This window comes from Desmodus rotundus, chromosome 3, assembly GCF_022682495.2.
Source record: "Desmodus rotundus isolate HL8 chromosome 3, HLdesRot8A.1, whole genome shotgun sequence".
Taxonomy (NCBI): Eukaryota; Metazoa; Chordata; class Mammalia; order Chiroptera; family Phyllostomidae; genus Desmodus; species Desmodus rotundus.
Genome location: NC_071389.1, coordinates 76603330 through 76627259, shown reverse-complemented (window position 1 = coordinate 76627259; position 23930 = coordinate 76603330).

Sequence of the window (23930 nt, the reverse complement as noted above, 5' to 3'; positions counted from 1 at the left end):
TGACCTCACCAGCGATAGCAGGCTAAACAAGCAAAGACTTAGTCCTCCCAAGACGGTGAAGGAGCAGGAGGACTGCAAATGTTTATGATTTGTAGTTTTTTTCTTTTACTCCTGGCTCATGCCGTATTAATGAAAACAGAACTGGGAGGACTTCTAGTTCGGAATACTTCGTCATACCAAACGCATTCCCCTTGAGCTCTTCATGCTACTAAGAGCACTTTTAATTATAATTCCTCTTTCTTTCAACCTATAAAATTTAGTCTTTCACATAATGGGAGAGGCAGTATAAGTTGGTGCTAAAATATAATAAATGCTCAAAATATTCCATCCATTAATGATGATTAATATTGGATTTATACTCAAATAATTCACTACTTATTAAAATATAATTCTTAAAATATAAGTTGCCTACACACACTTCCCTATTTAAGGTCATTAGATCATTCTGCTAATAGCTGTGCATCATTCCACTAATAGCTTTGCCTAAACAATTTATTCATTCAATGTCTAAATGCCATGTACTCAGCTGGTGACAAAGAAGGGCGAGCTGTCGCCATCTCTGTCCCAAGTAGACGGTGGGATCGCTGTTTTGACTTGGGGCACTCTTTTGGCCAATGAAGTAAAGGCCAGTGTATTGGCACATAAACATGAATCTGTCTTTAAAAGGATATAAATGCAATGCCAACTACAGAAAACTTCACTATTATGACCTTGGGTCAGTAAATAAATCCTCCATTTAAAGAGAAAACCTGGGGCAACTCTGCTAATCTGTGAACAAAAAATTAGCAGATGCCAAGGCATACCAGCGATTTTCAAATGGTCATGCCAAGGTTACATGACGTATGTGGAATATATTCTCTCTGTACTATGTCTTAAATTCTATTAAATTTTTTTTTATTATTTATTTGGGAGGGAAAGAGAGAAAGAGAAACATCGATCTGTTGTTCCACTCATTCATGCATTCACTGGTTCCTTCCCGTATATGCCCTAATGGGAGATTGAACCCTCAACCTTGGAGTATCGGGATGACGCGCTAACCAACTGAGCTACCCAGCCAGGGCCTTCTCTTCTGTATATTCCAGGTACAAGGGATTCACGTGCCCTGCTGCAAATTACATAACAATGCTTTGATAGCACAGCTGGAATCAGACGATGATTCAACCTCATCCCCTATCAGAAAGCTGCGTCCATGCTTCTTCAGACATCTGCCTTTCCCGACTTTCTCCATGTGTCTGTGACTGTCAAAGCTTCAAAAATCCTCTCCCATTGATTGCTTGGGACAGGGGCCCCACAAAAAGAGAACCGTGATTTTAGAAAAAGTGATCACAGGGAGAGTCCCCAGAGGTTTAGAGAACAGTGTGTGGCCTTCCTCGGCCTGGCACGACTGTGAGATATGAGCTAGAATACACGGCATGGATGGCAGGGAGTATATGTGTGTGCGATCTTTTCACACCCACCCCACTCTGTTTAACCTCAGACTCCACCCACTCACTGAGTGAGTGTTCACCGACTGCCTCCTCTGTACCAGACACATGAAGTAGAAGATCTAACCACCACGGCTCTTGTTTTCAACGGACTCCGTACCAAGTGTGCAGACATATTCAAGAGAGCTGTAAAGCCCTACCAGGAGGCAGAAGTCAGGGTGGACTCTTTGGAGGAGACGGCAATGTTGAGTTTTGAAGAATACACAGGAATTACTATACATGAAACCAAAGAGAAACTAGCTCCAGACAAAGGAAGGAACATGTGGACTCACATGAGGGAACCCGCCACACTGGGGGAAGTGCAAATGTTGGGGGTCCAGAGTGGGGGAGGGAGGTAGCAGCGACCATCCCTACCCAAGACATCTCCTAAAGGCCATACACAACCTCTGAAGGGTTAAGCAGGCCCATTTCGCACTAAAAAGATCACTCTGGTCACAGGGTGGAGGATGGTGGGAAGGGACCAAGCTCTTCAGGCAGGGAGAGCTGTCGGGAGGACCTTGCTCCTGTGCCATGGTGATATCCTGAGGTCCAGGCTGGTGCAGGGGCAGTCAGGATGGTGATGAGGGGCCAGGCTGGAGAGAAGCGCACAGGTGGGATGCACACTGTGGTCACTGGATGGCTGGCAGAGTGCACACGGCGGGGCAGGACGGGGGCTGTGGCTTTGCAAGCGCACGTCCTTCACACAAGGGATGCAGGAGAAACGGTGTAACAGGCTCTCTCTAACCCAGTGTTCTAACTTCCCGTGTTAGCTCCAGGGTAAAGTTAAAAAATTTTAAGTTGGCATGAAAGGCTCTCTCCAATCCTCTGCACACAGTAGGTGCTCAGGACATATCAGTTGGCTTGGCAACTTGAACAGGCACACAAAAACAATAAATTTTAAAATCTGATAACATATCAACATTTCCAGAATTACTACTTCGCCTTCATAGAAGAAGAAAAAAACAGCTTGTAACTTATTCAAAGAAGTTAAGGAAAAACATTTTCCTGATAACATGCTAATCTCAAACACATTTTCCCTCCTGATACAGGGCTCCAGTCCATTCATCCGATTATCACCAACAACATCATCCCTATCACACTCGGGCAGAGTCTCTGTCCTCCCCTTCATCCGGTAGGCTATTAATCTTCCCCAAGATGAGGAATTTCTGGGGACAGACAAACGCCTGGGGTTCTAAGGGGACCGGCGGTAATTCTCGTGCAGCATGACACGTTCCAGGCTCTGCAGCAGTCTGCACTACTGCTTTGTTATTTTTTTTCCTGGCAAAGAAGCCACAGGAATCTATGTGAAGATAATTAAGTGAAGGTTGTTCCATGAAGTTCCCATCAATCACTCCTCCTTGCCGCCCTGCCCTTCCTGAGATGACAACCTTCAGCTGCTCGTGAGGATATCTACATCAAGTTCCGCACGTTGCTCCGCAGCTGCCGGGTAGACTGCTGGGGGGTGGTGACAGCCGTTAACCGTGAAAAATGGGAGTTCAGGACTGGAGGTGGCTCAGAACACTTCAACATATTTGCAAAGGCACAAGAGAGTTAGAATAGTCATGCTGAGAACTTCAACTTTCCCTTTCAGATCAGACTGAGCCCTCAGCTTAAAACTTTTACATAAGAGAAATAAAGAGAACTGTGTGATCACACAACACCCATGCACGCATGCTGTCTGCCCCGGGAAGGTCAAGTGAGCACACGAGAGAGCCCCCTGAGCTGTCCCACCAGCTGCCCCAGGCCACCGGGGCTGAGTCTCTGACACTGGTCACAGCCCCCTGGGAAGGAGAAATACTCTCTCTGGGAATGCAACAGTAGTGAAAACAGAAGAAATAAAGAAATGCACTTAGGTCTAAAAGGTGAACATACAGAGCAATTAGCATTCTCCTTAGGCTGAGTGACGGAAGGCCTGTAAGTAGGAACAGAATACCACCCCTTATGTCGCTGTTACAGAGACCTGTGTTCCATGCATTTCTTCGAGGACAAGGGTCATGTCTTAGTTGGTATAGTACGATGGATGTATCCACAGCATCAGGCATATGACAAATGCTTAGGAAATGTTAGTTTGTTAAAAAGATGCATCTGGAATAAAGGATCAGACAGATCGGGGAATTACGGATAGATTAGAAAGACCAATGACTCAACGGGGGTCATAGGCCAACACTTAAACTAACCAAGAATCCTGCTCACAGTTCATGCATGCAGATGAAGCTAAAGCAAGGTCTGCCTTCCCTCGGTGAACGTAGCTCCCTGCAGAGTCACCAGAAAGCATGGCTACTATGGAGTTGCCGAATACGCTGAGTGCTGTACAAAATAGACAAGGAAGAGAGACCGGAACTTCTTTCCTGTATAATCAGAGTGGCGGACCTCTTTGTTGGCTGCTGGGGCAGAGGTGGGGCCATGCTACTTGGGTTCAGAGTCAAGCTCAGATGACACCTGCCAGTGATTCTCAATCAAGGAGGTGTGCCCCTCACAGGAACATCTGAAAAGGAATGAGGGTATTCTGGATTGTTACAACAGCATGGGGACATGGCTAGAATGTAGTGGGCAGGGATGAACCAGGGATGCTAACTGTACTGTAATTAGCAAGAGAGTGTTCGCAGCTGCGGACTGTGCTGCCTGCTTCATTATATTATGAAACAGTGCAGTTCAAACACCCTCTAGAACCGACGGCATTGTCCCAGGGTCCTTTTACACTTAATTCTTCTCTTGGCATAAAATATCTGATCAGGTTATCAGACATCCTCTGTCAGGGTCTTATATCTGACAATACCTGCAATAGTACTGTTTGAAGCAAACTTTTATTGAGCACCCACTGCATGCCAGGTGGTGTTATCTAATATACAACTGATTCTTCACAAGAACAAATTTGGTAGGTACTATTTTTTAACTCACAGATGAATATACTCATTCAGAGGAGTAAAAAAAAGCAAAATACCAGTAAGTGGAGAGCCAAGATGTGAGGCCAGCTTCCTCTAACCCCCAGTCCACAGACCTGACCACTCAACAATGACCCTAGTTTTCGTGTAGGGCAACAATCCTGGTACGCACAGGGGGAAGTGAAGATGCTGGGCAACCGGAAGGAGACTGGACCACTGATGGGCTCTCCAAACCAAAGAACCCACAGCCAAGGGAAAAGAGACGGCAGGTGCCATGCAGTGCTGCCAGCGGCAGTCCTGGGAGGGGTCCCATCGGCAGCAACGGTGCACAGCTCAGGACAGGCATTTGACCGACTTCTTGCCAAGGTCTCTGCCACCAAAATACAGAATTTTCCTGAGAGCAATTCTTCACATAGAACCATAAATTCCTGGAAATAACGGAGGAACCAGTGGTTTTTTCCTTTGAATAGTGCTGATTTGAACACTTTTGCAAAATCACGAGAGAATGGTTATACTGAGTACTTAAACATTCCGTTTCAGATCACACCGAGCCCTCAACTTTAAAATGTACATAAGTTTACATAAGATGTCTGCATTCTCCCAAGACCCAAGACCACAGGGAGATATACTTTTGAACTTGGGATTCTGGGAAATTCTGCTACTTCAAATTAAATATATTAGATCAAGTCTAGTATGTATCTTTTAAAGGAAGACTGATGTTGTTACCATCGGGAATCTCACAAGTGATTTTTATTGGCATTTTACAGACCACAGTAGAAAGCTGGCGTGATTTGGCGGAATTAGGAAGACATGAGGCTCCAGGAGGCCCCCAAAGCCTAGCTTGTGGAATGCTGTGTGACCTCAAGTAATCTAGAGCATCTATAGCTATTCCATAGGTTTGTCGTGAAGATAAAATGAAATAGGGTATATGCAAGTAAACTCTGGATACGGGATTGTAAGAAAGAGACTATCACCATCACGGTTTTCCAGACAGACAGGAGAATTTCTATGCTACTTGGTTTCTACCGCCCACTGGACCAATGCTACCTTCATTTACTTAATTACCATTCATCATCCCTTCTCTTTTCCTGAACCCGATGGGCCTGAATTAAAAACCCATTAGCATCCCTTGGTAGCAAATATATGGAAAATTCCCACACAGGCATGCATTTCCAGAAGCGATGGCAGGAGAAACGCTAACTGGCAGAGACTGCATACCACATTTACTGTAGACCTGCTTTCCACCTTTACTTGGCTTCCTTCTGTCTCGAGAGCCCTTATTTTTCTTGTTTCCTCTAGGTTGTGAAAATACTGAATGAATGAAAGGGAGGCAGTAGTCTTGGTTTCTGGGCGTATTGGCAATCCTTTCACTACACGAAGTACACGGCAGATACTAAGCTAGCATCGTGACACACCCTCTGTTCATTTTTCTTCTGGAGGATGAGAAGACAACAGCAGCCAAAAGCAGAGGGTCCCCGGGAGGCATCGACTAAACATCCAGGAGTCCAGTGACTAACATGGGCCCCGCATTTGCTCTCTTCCAAATGACTGGGACCAGCCCATGGCGCTCGTGAGTTGGAGGTGTGTCCACTGTGCTGCAACGAATTGCTCAATCTGTTCCCCACACAAGGAGGTGCCACTTGCAAAATGTCACTGACCCAGGATCAGTGTTAAAGAGTCTTGGATACACTCACCTTTTGTCACCCTCTCACTGACTCACTGCACTAAGCCATGTTTTTGCTATTCATTTGTCAACAGATTTCTTTGCTGCAAGGAATGTATGCAGACTATTAATTTGCCAAGTCCTCATTTTACAGATAAGGAAAGTAAGGCTTGTTCAAGGTGATGTGACAAAGTATATATAATGTCTGGCTAACATGAGCTTTGGGACTTCAAATTAGCAGGCAGTCACAAAGTGCAGACTCAAGTTCACGCTCATGCCAGTTCTCTAATTTTGAGATCCTTGACCTGTAACCCCAAACTCTAGTTTTACTTCCCAGGAACTTCTGGCAATGAGAATTCTTTTCGTGGAGCTCTGGTGCTCTCATTACTATGTCTACAATGTCTGCTGCCCTGTCACCTTCCTGACTAATTGCTGCTGTCCTCCATGGCCTGGATCTTGGACTCCACCGCGACCTTCGTAATCACGCATACATTTCTTGTACATTTCTTTGTATGTTATGCATGTAAATAACTTCCCCTCATGGACTGACCTGCCTTTGAGATGCTTGATTTTATACTGTATCCATACACGCCCAGCCCTGCACTAGATGAACTCCGGCCTTGCTTTCGAGTTTAGAACCTGGGCTGTTAGGCCCCTCAGGTGTGCCTTAGCTTCCACCTGTGTCCCACCTCCACGCATGCCCTGATGACCCAGGGGAGTGGCAGTAATCTGTTCACGAAACCCAAGATAACAGCCTCAAGGTACCAAAAACAAATACACACATGCAAAAGCAAGCAATCGAGATGGTAGAGTGGAAAGCTCAGTAGGCAGGAAGCAGGAAGGATGGCCCCTTCCCCGTTCTGGCCCAGCTCTGCAGCAGCATCGCAGCTGCAAAACGGTGCCAAGCACACCCGTCCTATCGTTTACCTCCTAGGAACTTTGTAAGGAACGTTTCTATAAAGGTCTCTTGGAAAACATGGTGTTTAGATCAAAACTGTTATAGTTATGGATTGTTGTCCTTCTTTAAAGAAGAAGCTTTTCTTTGAACTCCTCATAATGCAGCCACAGCAGCAGCATCGTCACCATCCGCATGGGCGCTGCCCCATTGGAAGTTCTGAAGCACGGCTGCCTGTCAGAGTCCCCCCCACACCTTGTAGTAAACAGGTTCTCAGACATCCCCAATCACCCATGGAACCTGAATTATCTGGGCTGGTGCAAAGGAAATGGTATTAAAAAAAATTCATGTCTGTCTGTGACAGGAGAATTTAAGTCTAACTATGATTAATGAATGTGTTGTCTGTTCCTTCCTGCCAAAGGTATCAGTTTTAAGTGCAGGTTTTCTCACTGTCACACCGGAGTGTAACAATTTCACTGTCTAAAGAGAGTTTTCAGGAAGCTAGCTGGCTCTGGAAGGCACTCAGAGGCTCTGGAAAAGCATCTTGTGAACTAGACCTTGATCTGTGGGCAGGCTGGGAGGAGGGTGTGCAGAGGCTGAGACAGGAGCTTTCCCGAGGCCTCTAGGCCGCTTTTCCCTTTCAGATTCTTTACTTCTCTGCCTTCAAGACCAGCTGCCCAGAGAGGAGATGCCAGCTCTCCTCACTGGAGCCTCTGCTGTTCTAGTGTCTCCTCCACCAGGAAGGCCAGGGATTGATGCCTGGGGTGAAAACTCAGCAGCCAGTTCTCAGGATCAGTGACATCTGTGGGATGACTTCAGTGGGCGGGGCAGGGAGGGGAGAGGCAGAGCTCAGTGGCAGAAAATCTCTGCTTCCCCAGAGGATACATGGGATTCTTTCCAGCGGGGATCCAGAACACGCCAGAAAGCTTTGTCCGCCTGCCTGGCGGTAGAAATGACACTAGCTAGCAATCATCAATAACCTTGCTGCCTTCTTTTCAGATGGCTATCAGGCTACTCCATTGGGGGAAATTCCGACGCTAACAGCAGACATGAGTGTGGGGAGGTTGCTAAGATCAAAGGCAGAACCTGGTCTCCCAGCTGATACCATGGTCACAGAAGCAAGTTAGTCTTAACAGTCCTCAAGAATTGAGCTGGGAGCAGTTGCAAACTGGAACTGCCCGTCATAAACTACGTGTTTGTGAAATGACCTAATGTCCTCCCTTCTTGGAATTCAGAATGTCTGACTAGCTATTCGTGGCCATTTTATGTTTACCGACTTTCTGGACGTTTCCCTGACCCATTCTTTCCCTCTCAGATCCCTAGCCAGTGGTCCTCAAAGGATGGTTCCCAGGGCCAGGAGCATGGGGATCACTTGGAAACTTGTTAGAAATGCAAATTCTCAGGTGCCAGGTCTCACTTCAGACTCGCTGACTCCGGGCTGGGTGGCTGTGTTTGAGCCAGCCCTGCAGGGGGTGCTGGCCTGCCAGAGACAGGAGAGTCACTGCCATAAGCAGTCTCAGGGCTCCCCTGAATGTAAACACACTAAAAAAGAAGTAAGAACCATTTTCTTTAAAGAATCTACAAAATCTGAAAACATTTTATCTGAGTGAATTCATAAGCAAAACAATACCATATTGACTTTTTTTTTTTTAGAACTACCAAAAGATCACATATTTCCCCAACACAAAACAGCATATGACTTACAAATTATCAGAGAGGGGAGGATTCTGGTAAGTTGTTTGATTTCAAAGTGCTTGCCATCAACACCGCATTATTGGCCTGAAAATATGTCTACCAGATTCACAATAGATGGCCACTGTGTTTGAGAACCTGGCCCTACAGCGTCGATGTGTTAAGTCCTGCTCAGGAAAACAAAATGCAGAATTTGGGTTGCATATGGGACCGAATTTTAAAATACGCCTTTGGGCAATTAATTGACAATAAAGTATAATACACTTTCAATGTGGGATTCTGACATGAAACCATTCCTTTTCCTGTAACCCCTCCACTCCCCTCTTAACCTACGCTCGGTGCAAATGCCATGGGCCCGCAAGTTTCTGCGGTCTTCCTACAGACTTCTCTGAGATAAGCCCAATGCCTAAAACACATCTAGAAGTGTGTTGATAATTCAGTATCTGAAATACTGGTTTCATTGGCTTCTTGGTCTTTTGATGATACTTTTTGTTTGTTTTTAAAATTTTTAATTGAACCTATTGGGGTGACATGGGCTAATAAAATTATATAGGTTTCAGGTGTACAATTCTATAATGCATCATCTATATATTGTATTGTGTGCTCACTACCCCAAGTCAGGTCTCCTTCCATCACCCATATCACCCCTTCCCCCTTGGTATTTTGATTATTTTGATTATAGAGGCTGCCTTTAATTTTTTTCTGTGTTCTCAGCTAGGCTTCTCAAATTCCCCACAGCTGCAATGTGGCTGGTCAGCCGCGAGGCATCCATCGTATCACCTTCTGATTAAAGAAGAAGGGACGGTCATCTGGAGATCCCCTTCCCGAGCACGTACAGCATGAATGGGCTAAAATTTACATCCTCTGTTCCCCAGCAGCCTCCTGGACCATGTAGGAGAGCTAAAAGAAAAAAAGTATTCTCCTGTCTTTGGGAATATTCTTTATATTCTTCTCTTAGTGGCCATAAAGAGATTTATATAAATTCTGCTCTGTTCAAGTCTTCACTATCTTTAAAATAATTTAAAAGTTGAAACTATTTCAAATACCAACCCTAATAACTAGATCCATAAACCATTCTCGTTAGCCAATACTCATTGTGTTAGTCAAAAGGCAACGCAGCAGAAAATGTGGGACCAAGAGCAGATGGCTCATCCAAAGTCCACAGAAATAAAACCCATTTATGGCTGCATTTTTCCGTGCTGGTTTTCCAGGATGGTCCTGAACTTGCTGATTCATGGTACAATTCGGTGCTTTAACACAGCCAACGAGAAACAGTGGCATGTTGGAGCCAGCTTATATACCAGCCAGCAAGAGCTGATTGTTAAAGAGCTGATAGTTATTTTACTCTATTTTAATATTATCTGTACAGTTGAAGTTAATTACACCCACTTGTACGGTGGAAACATTGTACCACATAATGGTGAGCTATGGCACATCCCCTCCCCACCTCACATTCGGCGACGCCGGGCTGGCGGTGTGAACCTGGTCATCACTCTGGGAGCATTCACATCACAGCAAAGGCTACAAACCAGAACTTCTGCTGTCCCATGCCAAGAGCTAAACTCTTATCAGCACGCCATGGCATTCGCCCCAGCTTTTTCTTAAGGAGAGCAGAAGTAGAATTCCAAAAGGAAGAGTCGCAGGGCTCGTGAACTTTCTGTCAGTACCGGTACAGTCACACACCCCCAGGTCATTTCTGGCCCAGAGCTTCCAATTAATCTCTCACATGTTCACTATTTCCATTATCTGCTACCAAAGTTAGTTCGACTCAGAAATGTAAATTGGGTGTATTAGCAAGAACTCACATGGTCAGGTGACTGACCTTATAGGTGGAAAACATTTTACAGGCTGTGTAAGAGAATAATACCTGCAGGAAAAAACACCGCTTGGCGTTTGTATAATCCTTCCAAGTGTTCACACATTTTGAGGACTTATCTCAGTAAGTCCTCGGGGCCTCCACCACGTTGAGTTTCATTATCCCCATTTAAGAGATGAGGAATGTGACGTGAGGCGACCTGACCCAGGCAGTTGCTCAGCCAGAACGCAAACTCAGAAACCCGAGTCCAGTGCTCTTTGGTCTCCACCACAGACCTCTGCCTTTGTGTCAGTCTGTTCTGAAAGTGGGAACCTATTCAAAAATCCACATCTGGGTACGCTTTTCTCCTTCCTTTGGCAAGTGATGCAGCCAATGAGGATGCACTCATGTCTGCATTTACAGTGACCCCGCGGCCCTGCTCTCCTCCTGACCACACACAGAAACCACATCTACACCACTGCCATGTCCTAGATAAGTCCGATCCAAGTCCACTCCAACCTGGAGATGCGTGGGCACGATCAGGAAGTGTTCTGTGCTTTGGATCTAAGGTTATTCAAATCCAGGAGAAAGGTCTGCGGCATCCGATTTACATGCAAGTACAAGTGTAATAGTAAATAAAGAAGTCAGGTTCTTGTACTGGGTGGTGAAAGTAGACACATACATATCCATATCTGTGTTTGTGTGTCCTTGTTTGGTTTTGTACACACATGCATGTGCACACGTACACACATGCATGCACCCGTGTGTGAATAGTTAGCTTTTCCCACTTCAGGGAGCTAGACAACAGAAAAGAAAAAAAAATACTGTTGCCCTTTATTAGATATGTACACATTTCAATATGTCTAAAATGATTTTATGACTAAATCCTGGGAAAAATGTGAAGAATGCTTGGCTGGATACATGCTTTTCCAGTAAAAACACAAGAGTGCTTATTAACTGTAGCACTTGGAGAAGCCTTTCGACATGATGTTCATTTCTGTTTTAGCTTGAGCCTGAATCCTGTTTGGGTCTAAGTTTTCTTTGGCTTTCAGAGCAAGTTTAACTGACTGGACAACCTGGGCCTTCGGGCCGCCCAGTGCGGTCACCGCCGGAGGACAAGTGAAGTGCTGGTCCATTAGACTGCCGTGGTCCCAAGACTCAAGCTGGGGTTAAAACCTTGAGATGTTTGCTCAACACTATAAGCAGAAACAACTATAACGACAACAAAAAGCAAACCCATCTGTCCCCGTCAGGATTTCTGAGATTGGCAGTTGACTGACCTTGTAGGTGGAAAACATTTTACAGGCTGTGTAAGAGAAGTTAAATGTAGCGGTGGATGGTCACAAAACTTCTTAGGTCATTAGTGAAATAATAATACCAGTACCCTGAGAATAGATTATGGAGTTTCCATTTTATCTCACAATTTGGGTGGGTGTGTAGTGATGACTTAAAATGATGTTAGGTTACTTAGCCAACATTTTCTTGGAAAGAAATTTCCCTACTGTTCTCCCAGAACTGTAAGTAAGTGGGGCCAAGGCGCGGGTCTGTGCGGAGGACACTTTAAAGTAATCAGGCTGTCAAGTTAAAAGCAAACACTTTCTCAGCATTTCTAAAGACAGAAATAGTGAAGTGTGTTGTCTTCTAAGTATGTCGGCATTAAGTCATTCCTGCCTCCTGGTTTCAAAAGACGGGAGGTAAATGAGTGTGTGTGTGGGTGTGTGGGTGGGTGACTTAATTCTCCCTCTGACCCACGGGTCTCACTCGGGAGAATTTTGTCCCCCAAGGGACATCTGTCAATGACCAGAGACATGTGTAGTTGTCAGTACTGGCATCCAGTGAGTAGAGGCCAGAGATGCTGCTAAACGTCCTATGATGCATGGGACAGCTTTGACCTCCTCCCGCCTGCCACCCCCAACAAAGACAACTGGGCTAACCATCAACAGTGCTGTTGCCGAGATTCCCTGCCTAATGGGAGGCAGACACGAGCAGCTGCAAGAGAATTTTCCATCGACATTCTAATTGGTCCCCAGGCTTCCTGGGCCCTCTCAGTGCCTTCCCTTCCATGACCTAAGCACCTGGTCCTCATAGTGTGGCCACAGACCAGCAGCAGCCTCACCAGAGAGCTGGTTAGAAATGTAGAATCTCAGGTCCCACCCAGGCCAATGGAAACAATGTGTATTTCAACAAGTGACTTACATATACTTTAAAGTTTGAGAAGTGCTTTGTACGCTTCCCTTTCACCTATCCTCCAGTCCTGCTCGTAGGTCTGTCTGTCCTTCTCCTGCTTACTTGCATTAATTCTTTCTACTCTACCCTCCCATTAAGCAGATCAAGTAAAAAGCAGCTCTCCTCTTCTTTCAACCTTTCATTAAAGCGTTCCCCCCAGCCCAGACTTCGGCCTCTGCTCACTGCCGGGACCACTGCTCATCCGATGGCCCTTTCAGGCTAAGGCAGTTCATCCCCCACAGCCCTGTGCAGGGCATCCTCTATTCTCATTCACAAATCTCCTTTCTTGCCCTGGCCAGTGCGGCTCAGTTGGTCAGAGTGTCAATCTGTAAACCGAGGGGTCGCAGGTTCAATCCCCAGTCGAGCCCCTGCCTAGGTTGTAGGTTTGGTCCCCGGTCCATCTATTGATATTGTTGGTTCTTGACCAGGGAGCCTGCAGGCGGCAACTGATCTACGTTTCTCTCACGTCGATGTCTCTTTCTTTCTCTCTGAAAAAAAATCCCTTCTCTTCTGACATAGCCATTTGCTCATATTTATTGCTTTAAGGTACCTGTTTTAAGTCACTTTCAGCCTATACAGATGTTCTGGGTACCCGGCTGATGGCATTCCTATGAAGCCTACTCTAACTGTGAATTCTTTGGGGACCACATGTGTGGGCATCTTACACAAGAACTCAATCTTTTCTACAATAGCAGCTACCACTCCCCTCCCCTCACCTCAGCACATTCATTCACTCATCAAACATTTATGGTGCATCTCTTTCATTCCCAACTCTATGCTGAAGATATTAAGAATACCACAGTGGACTGGTTCCCAGAGAGCTTACAGTCTGGAAGAGGGAGGGGAATGAAGTCTTTATTTTGGCACTAGAGAGCTTCAAGAATGACAAGCCAGAGAAAGGCTCAAAGAAGGTCCTGGTCTAGTCTTGCTGGGGTGGGATATTTTGACCATTGTTGCTGGCAAACACTCTCACCCAGTAGTTCCCACATGCTGGGAACCAAGAACCAGGGGCAACCCATGGAAACAAAGAACAAAGAAGATATAGTGAATTTATCACAACACTAAACTTCTATGACTTATATGGAGATTATGTTATTCTCACTTTGTGGATATTAAAATGTCCTTTCCCTTTTAAAAAGACTGGAAAAGTAATTTTAAAGTGTCCTTATATTAAAACAAAGACTTGACATGCATATGTTGGTTTCCCATTAATTTTTAAAAACTCATCCTTGAAACACAGCATTGGCTGTCAAGGTCTGCATACGAGGCTGTGCCTGGGTGAGGGGTGCAACCCAGGTGTAGCGAGGTTTGTTAGACCTCCTTTTAAGCCACTTTGGCATAGCTCTTCACACCAGATGAGGACATCACTGATTGTTCTGGATAGAAATGGGGGACTGATGGGAATTATGGGTGTGTTTAAATGCCCCTAAGGCACCCTTGGGTACCACCACTAATGAAATAGAATGTCTGAGAACAACGGCACATGCCTGTACAGGGGTTCCAGAAGTTGTTCTCCCTTCTGTCTTGGAGGAGGTGGGGTCAGGCCTTTGGGGCAGTGGCAGAGGTCTCAATGTGCTGAGTTATGAGGTTAAAAGCCCTTGAACCATGTGGTTCTCTTTTCCCCCCGCAAGGGGTGCTTTTCATCTTTGGATTGTCCCTTGCTCTTGGAACTTGCATGAAAGCTTGGCACTGCCTATGAGGGGAAAGGTGCCTCTGTCCCAAGATGGCCTGAGAGTGGTCAGCTTGGGCAACTTCTACTCTTGGCCTCAGAGAGAAAGCTGCCGGGGGGCACTCTTCTGCTCCGGGCTATCTTTGTACCTCTCCTCCTGATTAGGGCGGTTCTGTGCAGAGGGCAGAGATAGGAGAGTGAGGCCGTGGCAAGGGCAGCAGAGGGGGCTGGATTTCAGCGTGCGAAGGGCCAAAGGAGTCCCTGCAGCTCTCCTTCTGTTACCAGGTCTCCTTCTGTTTTGATGAGGGAGACTGTTGCGTTTTCTAACTCACTGCTCACTCTTTCTTCATCTCTCTTGCTGTTGTCTTCCTCTACTACCATGCGTTGTCTCCTTAGTCTACATCACTCCAGCTCCGTGCTTTGTCTGAGGGACCTCACCCGCTCAGAATGTGACTCCTCATCTCTGTCCTGAGGGCCATGACGTCACTGACCTTCAGGTTCACACTCTCAGCTTCTTCTATCTCGCCTGCTTGTCTATCTCAGAAGAGCCCAGAAATGCCCAAACTAGAACTCAGCATCTTCCTCTCCAAGCATACTTTACCTCCTTTACTTCTCATGTTGTTATTGTTTTTACTGGTCGAGTAGCATGCCATTCGTAGAAAAATAACAGGAGCCCAAATAATTAAATTTAAAAAGAAATCAGGTGAACAAAAAGATAATTTTTGGAAAAAAAATTGAACAGTTAAGGTGCTCAATTTCTATCATCTATCAACACATCTGTCTATCCGTCCATCCATCCGTCCATCCATCAGTATTGTTGGATGCACAAATGCAGTGTTATTTCTGGATAAACACTGAACAATGTTTAAACATATTCAAAAGTACAGAAATTTTATTTTCTAACTATCATTTAATTTTGGAAGGTATTCCAAAGTTTCTCATCTCCGAGTTTCATTTGATGCAAGATATCGATTAGAGAAGTGAAGGAGGAAAGAAAATCCTCGGATGAAGCTCTAAGGTCGATGTGGACTTCCGGGCTCTCTCCCTCTACTACCTTTGCCAGACTCTCATAAAAGCATTAAACTTGGAGTAAAAAGAACTGGAAAAAAACTGCTAAGTTAGCAGGACAACATGCTTGGTTAGCTAAACAGGAAGCTTATTTCATTAATAGTGCACTTTGTGAACGGGGGCTCGTATTTCTCTTTTACTAGGCATGTGAAACATGTCATTATTTGGACAGCGACTAGCTCCCCACGCCAAGCAGCTGGTGAGGATGTGAAGACAACCCTGATGAGAGTTTAACCCTGCACATGCCCGTACACACTACTTGCCCACCAATAAGATGGCTCTAGGCGGTGACACTTACATTGGTGCAAAGCTTTTGAGAGTGGGAACGGACAGTGCACCGAGACTTTTAGTTGGGTAGATGAGACGGTACAAAGAAAGGTTAGATCACCGACCAAAATAACTGCTGAAGATTTTGCCTCCGGTAGGAGGAGTGCCCACTGGTGGAAACATTTTAAATCTCTAGTTAAAGAAGAAAATAATCAATGTTGACTTTTAACTGTTCAGTTCTCAACCACTGCAATGAGAGAATCCTATTTAAACCTCACCAGTGTCACGAGCATTTTTTTCCCTTTGGGGACAACAGCTCTGCCCTAGGGATCACTTGATTCTAGAACTCAGGCTGCTATGTTTTCCTATTCACTAGATGACCCTCAGGGTTAAAGAAACCAGACCTCCCTGTGTTGCCAGTTATTTGCTCCTAGGCCTAACATTTGCTGGCCACCGATTTCCCCAGAATTTAAGGATTCCCTGTGCACAGTCCTGACTTTCTCTTTATTCATCTTTTGTTGTAGTTTCATAAAACAGTGTACATCCACCTGCAAAATGTTCTGGTTTTCTAACTTGTCTTTAAAAATTAGAGACAACTAGCTTACAGCAAATTTCTGGTTAACAACATGTACACACGCCAAGAACAACAGAAAAGGAAAGACAGACAACAGAAGCATTACTTATGAGGGCCTTCCCACTGTCTAGGGTCAGGTCTACAGCACCTGCGAGGCTTGGCTGGAACAAATCAGAAAGCTGTTTCTCCTTTCAAGTAAAATCATTTGCATGGGTCCAGGCCTCTCCTGTTGTCATTTATTCAACCTTCATTTCTCACTGACATTAAGCAGGGGCAGCAAACATCTGATGTCAGTCCCGGGTTCCGCCTGCCCAGGGTCTGATCTCTGAGAAAGAGCAGGAGGGCAGTGCCGCGTGCAGTCTCGAAGCATCTTGCAGACGTATGCATGTTAAGTATTTTTGCTCCCCACATCAAACACTACCTTATCTCTCTAAAAAAGTTTTACAAAATCTGAAACTTTGGTCTTGCCAACAAAATGAGGAAAGTGGTTGGAACTCAGTTTGAATTCAAATTTGTAAATGAATAATCTTCCATAAATCTATTAAAACAATATTTTGGATTTTGAACATCTCATTGATTTTATATGAACATATATACATATAAATATACATCTATAAGTATATAAATATAAATACACACTCAGAAAGACTAGGACTTTAGCATGAACTAGAACACGGCCAGATCACATTCCTAGCAGAACACGCTGGCCTCTGGACAGGCACCACTGCCGCCCCCCCGGAATCATAAACACACAGGCCGTCAGTGCGGCCTCACGTGACAGCAGGCCAGAGGACGGCACCCCTGGGCCTCGGCTCCCGGCTGAAACATCAGGCTCCCTCCCTTTTCTCAGGATGGGGAGTGGGCCAGCTCTTTAAGCTACACTTTTATCACACTGCTCATCCATTACACTGTCTTTGTCAGTGTCCTCCTCTGACCACATCTTCATCCTCCTCTGTCTCCAAAGCTCTCCTGGTCCTGAAAGAAGTACAGAAAGAAACCAGGAACAGCCCACCTATAGGTTCTAAGGACGAACACAGCGTTTCAGGACTACTTGTGCAGCTCTTGCAGCAAGAGTAAAGAAAATAAAATACTCTCCAGTCTGTGGTTAAAGGACTAGTGATCTTCAAAAAAGCTTTAAAATAAAATAAATATGAGAACATAGTGACACTGCAGGGAGCTCTAAACATCTAGTGATTTAAAAAATGCTGGAATTATTTACTCTAAAATTAAAAAGAGAAGTTAAATTTTTTTTAAGAGAGAGGGGAAGGGAGAGAGAATAAGAAAGGGAGAGAAACCTCGACTGGCCGCCTTCCGTGACTGCCCGACCAAGACAAAACCTGCAACCCAGGCACATACCCTGACCAGAACTGGAGACCTTGCGGTGTGCCGGGGGAAGCCCATCCCTCTGGGCCACACCAGCTGGAACAGAGAAAGTAATATTTTGGAGGATTCGTGCTGAACTGGCTTTTGCTGGTCACTGTGTCCGTCTGTGACATGGATCCAGACGGGCAGACATTTAATGCTGTCAGTGTGCGTGTGTGCAGAGTGGGGGGAGGGGGAGCAAATCCAGTGACCCTTAACTTACGACTCCTTAACCAAAAAAGGAGGCCAGTTAGTCTTGGCTTCCTTGTGACCTCTGAAAAGCAAACCCTGGAAATCTTTTCTTGGAGAATTCTTTGAAGCAGAGTATTTACGAAATACTTAAGTAACAAAAGAAGTATTAGAGAAAGTGAACCTGTCAAAACTGGCACATTCTGCTTTCCCCTTTTCCACTTGAAAATGCTTTGGAGGAATGTGAGCTCGGTGCCACCCGTCTCTCCCAAAGTCCCCTGTGACAAGGGGGCCCCTGGCTCACACCTACCTGTCCGCTGGTCCAGAAGCTAACTAGACACAAAAAGCTCAGACCTGACAGGCCATGAGAAATGTCAGGTTGGGGACATTTCCACTCACCTCCTGCTTGACGTTAAGGTACAAGCTCACTGCAGCAGGGCAGAGCCCACCTAATACAGTCTTTTCCTTAGTGTCACGGCCTTGGGTTGTATTCAAGCTCTGTCCCCAACCTCCAACCTGTACACACACCTACACACCTCCCAGCAAGCCATCTTGTCATCCACTTTCTGTGAAATGCCAGTGTTCCCGTTCTAGCAGCTCGCCCTTCAGCCCCAAGGGTCTGACTAGCAAGGGGCCGATGGTACAGTCTGGGAAGAGTGTCCAGCCTAGAAACACACACTATATTTTGTATTAACAATAATCACTTTTCCAGTCACCCAACTTTATTCCAGGAAATTTCCTTTCTTGCTTTAATGATATTTACTGAGCACCTAAATCATCAATGCCACTGCACTAGCCTTAGAAGACATCTGGTATTTGTCTAATTTCTTAAAAGCAAGCCTTTCTCATTTGGGTGTCTCAGGATACCCAACGTGACCAGCGGGTGAGAGTCCGCACTCCAACTCTCGCCTGGCCCTGGAGTGAGACTCTGGTCCTAGAGCCGGGTGTGTTCACATTCATGCACCACGGGGCACAGGACAGAAGAAAAATCTGCTCTCAGTAAGCATATCGCAGGCACACAAAACATAACTGTCAATGTCGGAATAAAGAGACAGTCTCTACTCTTAAGGAGCCATCCATTTGTATCACACCAATAAAAGCCAGAAGTCCTAGCTGTAGGCTTAAGTAACTGTAGAGTGAGAATTAGAAACTGCATGATACTCTGATTTTATCCCAGGACAACTTTATTTTAATTTCCCACTGGACCACCTTTCAATTATAGTTAATACCGCTGTGACACTGTTTCCCCAATGTCCACTATGATGTCATGTGCCTTGCTGATGGAAATTCTCTGTGCTTTAATTCCGAATGCTCTCAGGGAGCTGGGCAAGGAAATCAAACAGACTGGTAATGCAGGGAGCAACCAGATGATCTGACTGTAAAGCTTAGGTTTCATAAAATGGTAGTGCTGGAAGTGCGAAGATCTCAAAGATGAACTATTCCACGCTCTCCTTTGGCTGCCAAAGCGCCCAAGGCTCCTGGCTGCCATGGCCGACTGGAGCACAGCCGGCCCCCAAGCACAACTCTGCCTTCTGCTCTGACGGTCAACTACTTGCAGCACATCCAGTTCTCTGTCTTGGCTAATTTTAATGCAAACCATGTACAGCGTCCTGCTAATGTCCTTTGCAGAACACTCATGAAGTCAGTGCTCAAATGGAGACGTTGGATTTACTGGAGGTGAAAGAAGAAGGGGGGAGGCGCCAGAACTGGGAGCTGGAAAGGGAAGCCTGCACCGGGGCTTAAACTCTGCCTCACTTCTTCATGAAATGAGTGCGTCAAGGGACATAAAGGAAAGAATAAACAAATGGGACCTCATCAAAATAAAAAGCTTCTGCATGGCTAAAGAAAACAGCATTAAAATGAAAAGAGAACCAACCATATAGGAAAACATATTTGCCAATGATTCCTCAGACAAGGGCCTGATCTCCAAAATATATAAAGAACTCACACGACTCCACTCCAGGAAGACAAACAACCCAATTAAAAAATGGGCAAAAGACTTGAACAGACACTTCTCCAAGGAAGACATACAGAGGGCCCAGAGACATATGAAAAGATGCTCAGCATCACTAGCCATCAGAGAGATGCAAATTAAAACCACAATGAGGTACCATCTCACACCAGTCAGAGTGGCCAACATAAACAAATCCACAAACAAATGCTGGAGAGGATGCGGAGAAAAGGGAACCCTAGTGCACTGTTGGTGGGAATGCAGACTGGTGAGGCCACTGTGGAAAACAGTATGGAATTTCCTCAGAAAACTAAAAATGGAACTGCCCTTTGACCCAGCAATTCCACTGCTGGGATTATACCCTAAGAACCATGAAACACCAATCCAAAAGAACCTGTGCACCCCAATGTTCATAGCAGCACAATTTACAATAGCCAAGTACTGGAAGCAACGTAAGTGCCCATCAGCAAATGAGTGGATCCAAAAACTATGGTATATTTACGCAATGGAATTCTACGCAGCAGAGAGAAAGAAGGAGCTTATACCCTTTGCAACAGCATGGATGGAACTGGGGAGCATTATGCTAAGTGAAATAAGCCAGGCGGTGAGGGACAAATACCATATGATCTCACCTTTAACTGTAACATAAGCAATAGAAGAAAAAAGCAAACAAAATATAACCAGAGACATTGAAGTTAAGAACAATCTAACAATAGCCAGGGGGGAGTGGGGTGGGGACAGTGGGAAGAGGGGATTACAGGAACTACTATAAAGGACACATGGACAAAATCAAGGGGGAGGGTGGAGGTGGGGGAGGAAGGTGGGTTCAGCTGGGGTGGGGTGGAGGGATGGGGAGAAAAGGCATACAACTGTAATTGAATAACAATAAAAAAAAAAAAAGAAATGAGTGCGTCAGTCAGCGAGGGGAGAGAGCTTTTACCACGTGCTGTCCATTGTGGGAAGGGAAAGGCTGTAAACACGTGCTTGGATGCGTTTTCTTTTGCTTTAAATGCAGAGGAAGTTGACTGTTCAACATGCGGTCTTGAAACCACCCGTGGCCCTCACAGCCTGGTCTTCTCTTCCCTCTCTTTTCTCCCTCGGCACTTTTCCTTCATTACATTAAAACTGGAGATTAAGGAAGTGCAGTACTTGGAGGAATGATGAGGTAAACAGAATCTTTGGATTCCTTTTCTCTCTAAATTAATCATACCAAGAAGAACCCAAGTTAAATACTTTTTCAAGAATCTAAAGGAAACTTTTAGCAAGCTCTAGTCTGCCTCACTCCCAGTCAACTAATAATGAGCCATCTCTATTTTAAGGTAATGTAAAGATCAGTTAGCTCAAACAAATATTCCACATTCATATTTGAGGGCAGCGCTAGGTACTCTGCTTCCGTAATATCTGTAGCACAGACTCAGACTGACAAACGTTCACAGCAGGAGGTCGGAGATCATCAGTCAGGAAGTCACGGTTCAGAGAGATGATGTGATGAGCCCAAGGTCACGGGGGGAAGTAGAGTGGTCCCTCCTAATCTGCAGTTTTGCTGTCCATGGTTTCAATTACCTGTACTAAACCACAGTCCAAAGACAATAAATGGAAAATTCCAGATATTGGGAGAGAGAAAGAGACAGCAAGGCCACAGTTTGCATAACTTGATCAGTCTATTGTTGTAATTGTCCTAGTTTATTACTTATTGTTGTTAATCTCCAACTATGCCTAATTATAAATTAAACTTGATCACAGGCATGTATGAATAGGAAAAGCATAGTACACACAAGCTTTGGTACCATCTGCTGTTTCAGGGACCCCTGGGGGTCTTGGAACGTGTATCCCGCAGATCGAGGGACTGCCGTGGTAATAATGACTGTTAGCTTGCCTTAAGTTTAAACGATCATGCTGCAAGTATTACTCTCACCCAAAAGTTTTGACTTCAGGTTAATGAAATTAGTACATTATTAAAATGCTTTTAAAAATCCTCTCCCCTAAAGCTATGCCTACGTTATTCAAAATAATATGGATGGAGTGAATGGAGTCGAATTGGCGGCACAAGCTCCCTGGGGCCCCGGATCACTGAGAGATGAGGCGTCGGTCTGCCCTAAGGAACACACGCACACACGATCTCCTATAGCATGTGTACCGTCCTTTGGATGCTGAAGGTGGCTTCCTTCCTAATATCTTGTTTACCTACATGTTATCTCAACTAGATATATCTGATATACTTCAAATAGATGCTAGAAAGCAAGGAAATGAGCCCATGCTCGAGGGCACAATGCTGTATGCTAGCTGTGGCATTAGGCTGGAAACCTGGGCTCTGAAACCCCAGGTCAGCAGCTTCTCATCACTGGATCCCGTGTGGGTAGGAGCCCAGCTGGAGGGGCCGAGCTGCAAACCCACTGTGAGTCTGGCCAAGTCTGGGTAAGTCTGGGTGGCCTCTGGGGTAAACAGGGAGCCTCATGGGAGAAAAAGAAACAGTATCCGATGGGAAACCTTCCAGGGCTAAGACTGCCATGTGGCTGAGGTTCAGTAGTTCTTCACCTTCCCAGAAGCTTGCAGGTGAAGGAAGGAACTGACTCCGAGTAGAGGGGTCAAGGTGAAACTGTGAGGGATGCTGCAGAAGGGCAGAGTGGTGTCCGTGCGAAGGGACAGAGCGCTGGGAGCAGCTACCAACACAGCCTCTCAGGGCAGGGCGGGAAAGGCATCGTGGGGGCCTGCCATGTTTTGGGGAGGGGAGAGGATGTATTTACTTACCTCTACTTGGCAACAAAAGAATGACCAATCACCAACACTTCTGACCCCAAAGGGCAGAGACCAGAGCTGATGTACCATTCCAGAAGCATGTCTGGGGTCAGAGAGTGATGGAGGGAGGAGAGGGGGCACGATGAGCACAAATATGTTAGGGTGGGGGGAGAGCTTGAGGAAGAAAGTATCATATTACAGGTATTTTAACCAATATTCCTCAAATGTTTCCTTAGTATGGTACAGCCTCCTGGGATTTGAGTTAGTGTCTCATTTAAATATGCTATAGTTATTTTAAATAACAGCTTCACCAAAGCCTGCTTTCACCTTTTGATCTCCCCCATTTCTAAATCCTCTTTACTATTAAAGATGTTGATCAAAAAGCTGTTGTCTTAAACCTTTCCCGTCACCGAATGGGTACCCTGAAGAAGATGAGAATGAGAAATACGGTAACGACAGTAATGAAAGTCAACGATAATTTAGGCCTTCTCACCTGATAGGCTCTAAGTTCATGACAAGCATTTTGCCATTTCACTTTCATAATAACCTGTACGACTTTCAAGTAAGGAGAATGAGGATAATACAGTTAATAATTTATCCGAATTCTCACAGCTAGTATGTGGCTGAAGGAAATCGTGAACCCAGGTATGTCGAATTTCAAAACCCAATTCTTACCCTGGCATCCAGCAGAGTGTCTGGCATACAGTAGATGCTTAATAAATATTGGTGACTGAACAAATAAACTGGCAAAAACATCCACGAGTTCTAACATTTTGCCAATCAAGTGACACAGTGAGCTCGATTCTTCACCTAAATTGGTCAAATCTACTAACACGACAGAAACAGCCATTATAATTGAACAATGTCACTGGGTCAATATTTCCGGCTAAGGAATAAAATGCCTCTGACTTGCTTTGACATTTATTTTCCAAAACGAACTCAGCTTTGCCCCGACATTTACAAATCAGCAGGAGATGGTCACCCTGAGAAGCAGCTGGTCTCCAGAACTGCCTTTGCTTTTGTCTTCTCCATGCAAAGCACAAGGAAAAGAAAAGCAAATTAAAAACAACATGCAATCGTAGTTGTTATTGGTGTACCCACTTTTTTGAGCCTAATTAAGAATTTGACTTGCAGCTTATATAATGTAAAAAGCTGGTCTATAAAAGCCTAGGGTTGTTTTAAGACAATTTTAAAAGCTCTCAGACATGCAGAACCTGGCCCTTCTCGGCCCCTCCGCATCGCCTATCTTAGTCTGTGTTTCAAGCAGGGGCTAGTGTTACAGAAGTTCCACACAATTGTACTCCCCCTGCTGGCCCTTTGTGGAAGCTATTTCTGGGGTGACGCTAAAAAGATACTCAATGAGAAAGGTAAAGTTCAAGGAACAGGTTTAGGTTGGCTCTAAATGCATTTGACATTGGAAAAATAACCCTTAGAATAACTGAGCTTGCCTTCATGTTCATTGGCTTCAGAGGATGGACATCAAGTCACCAAACCTGTA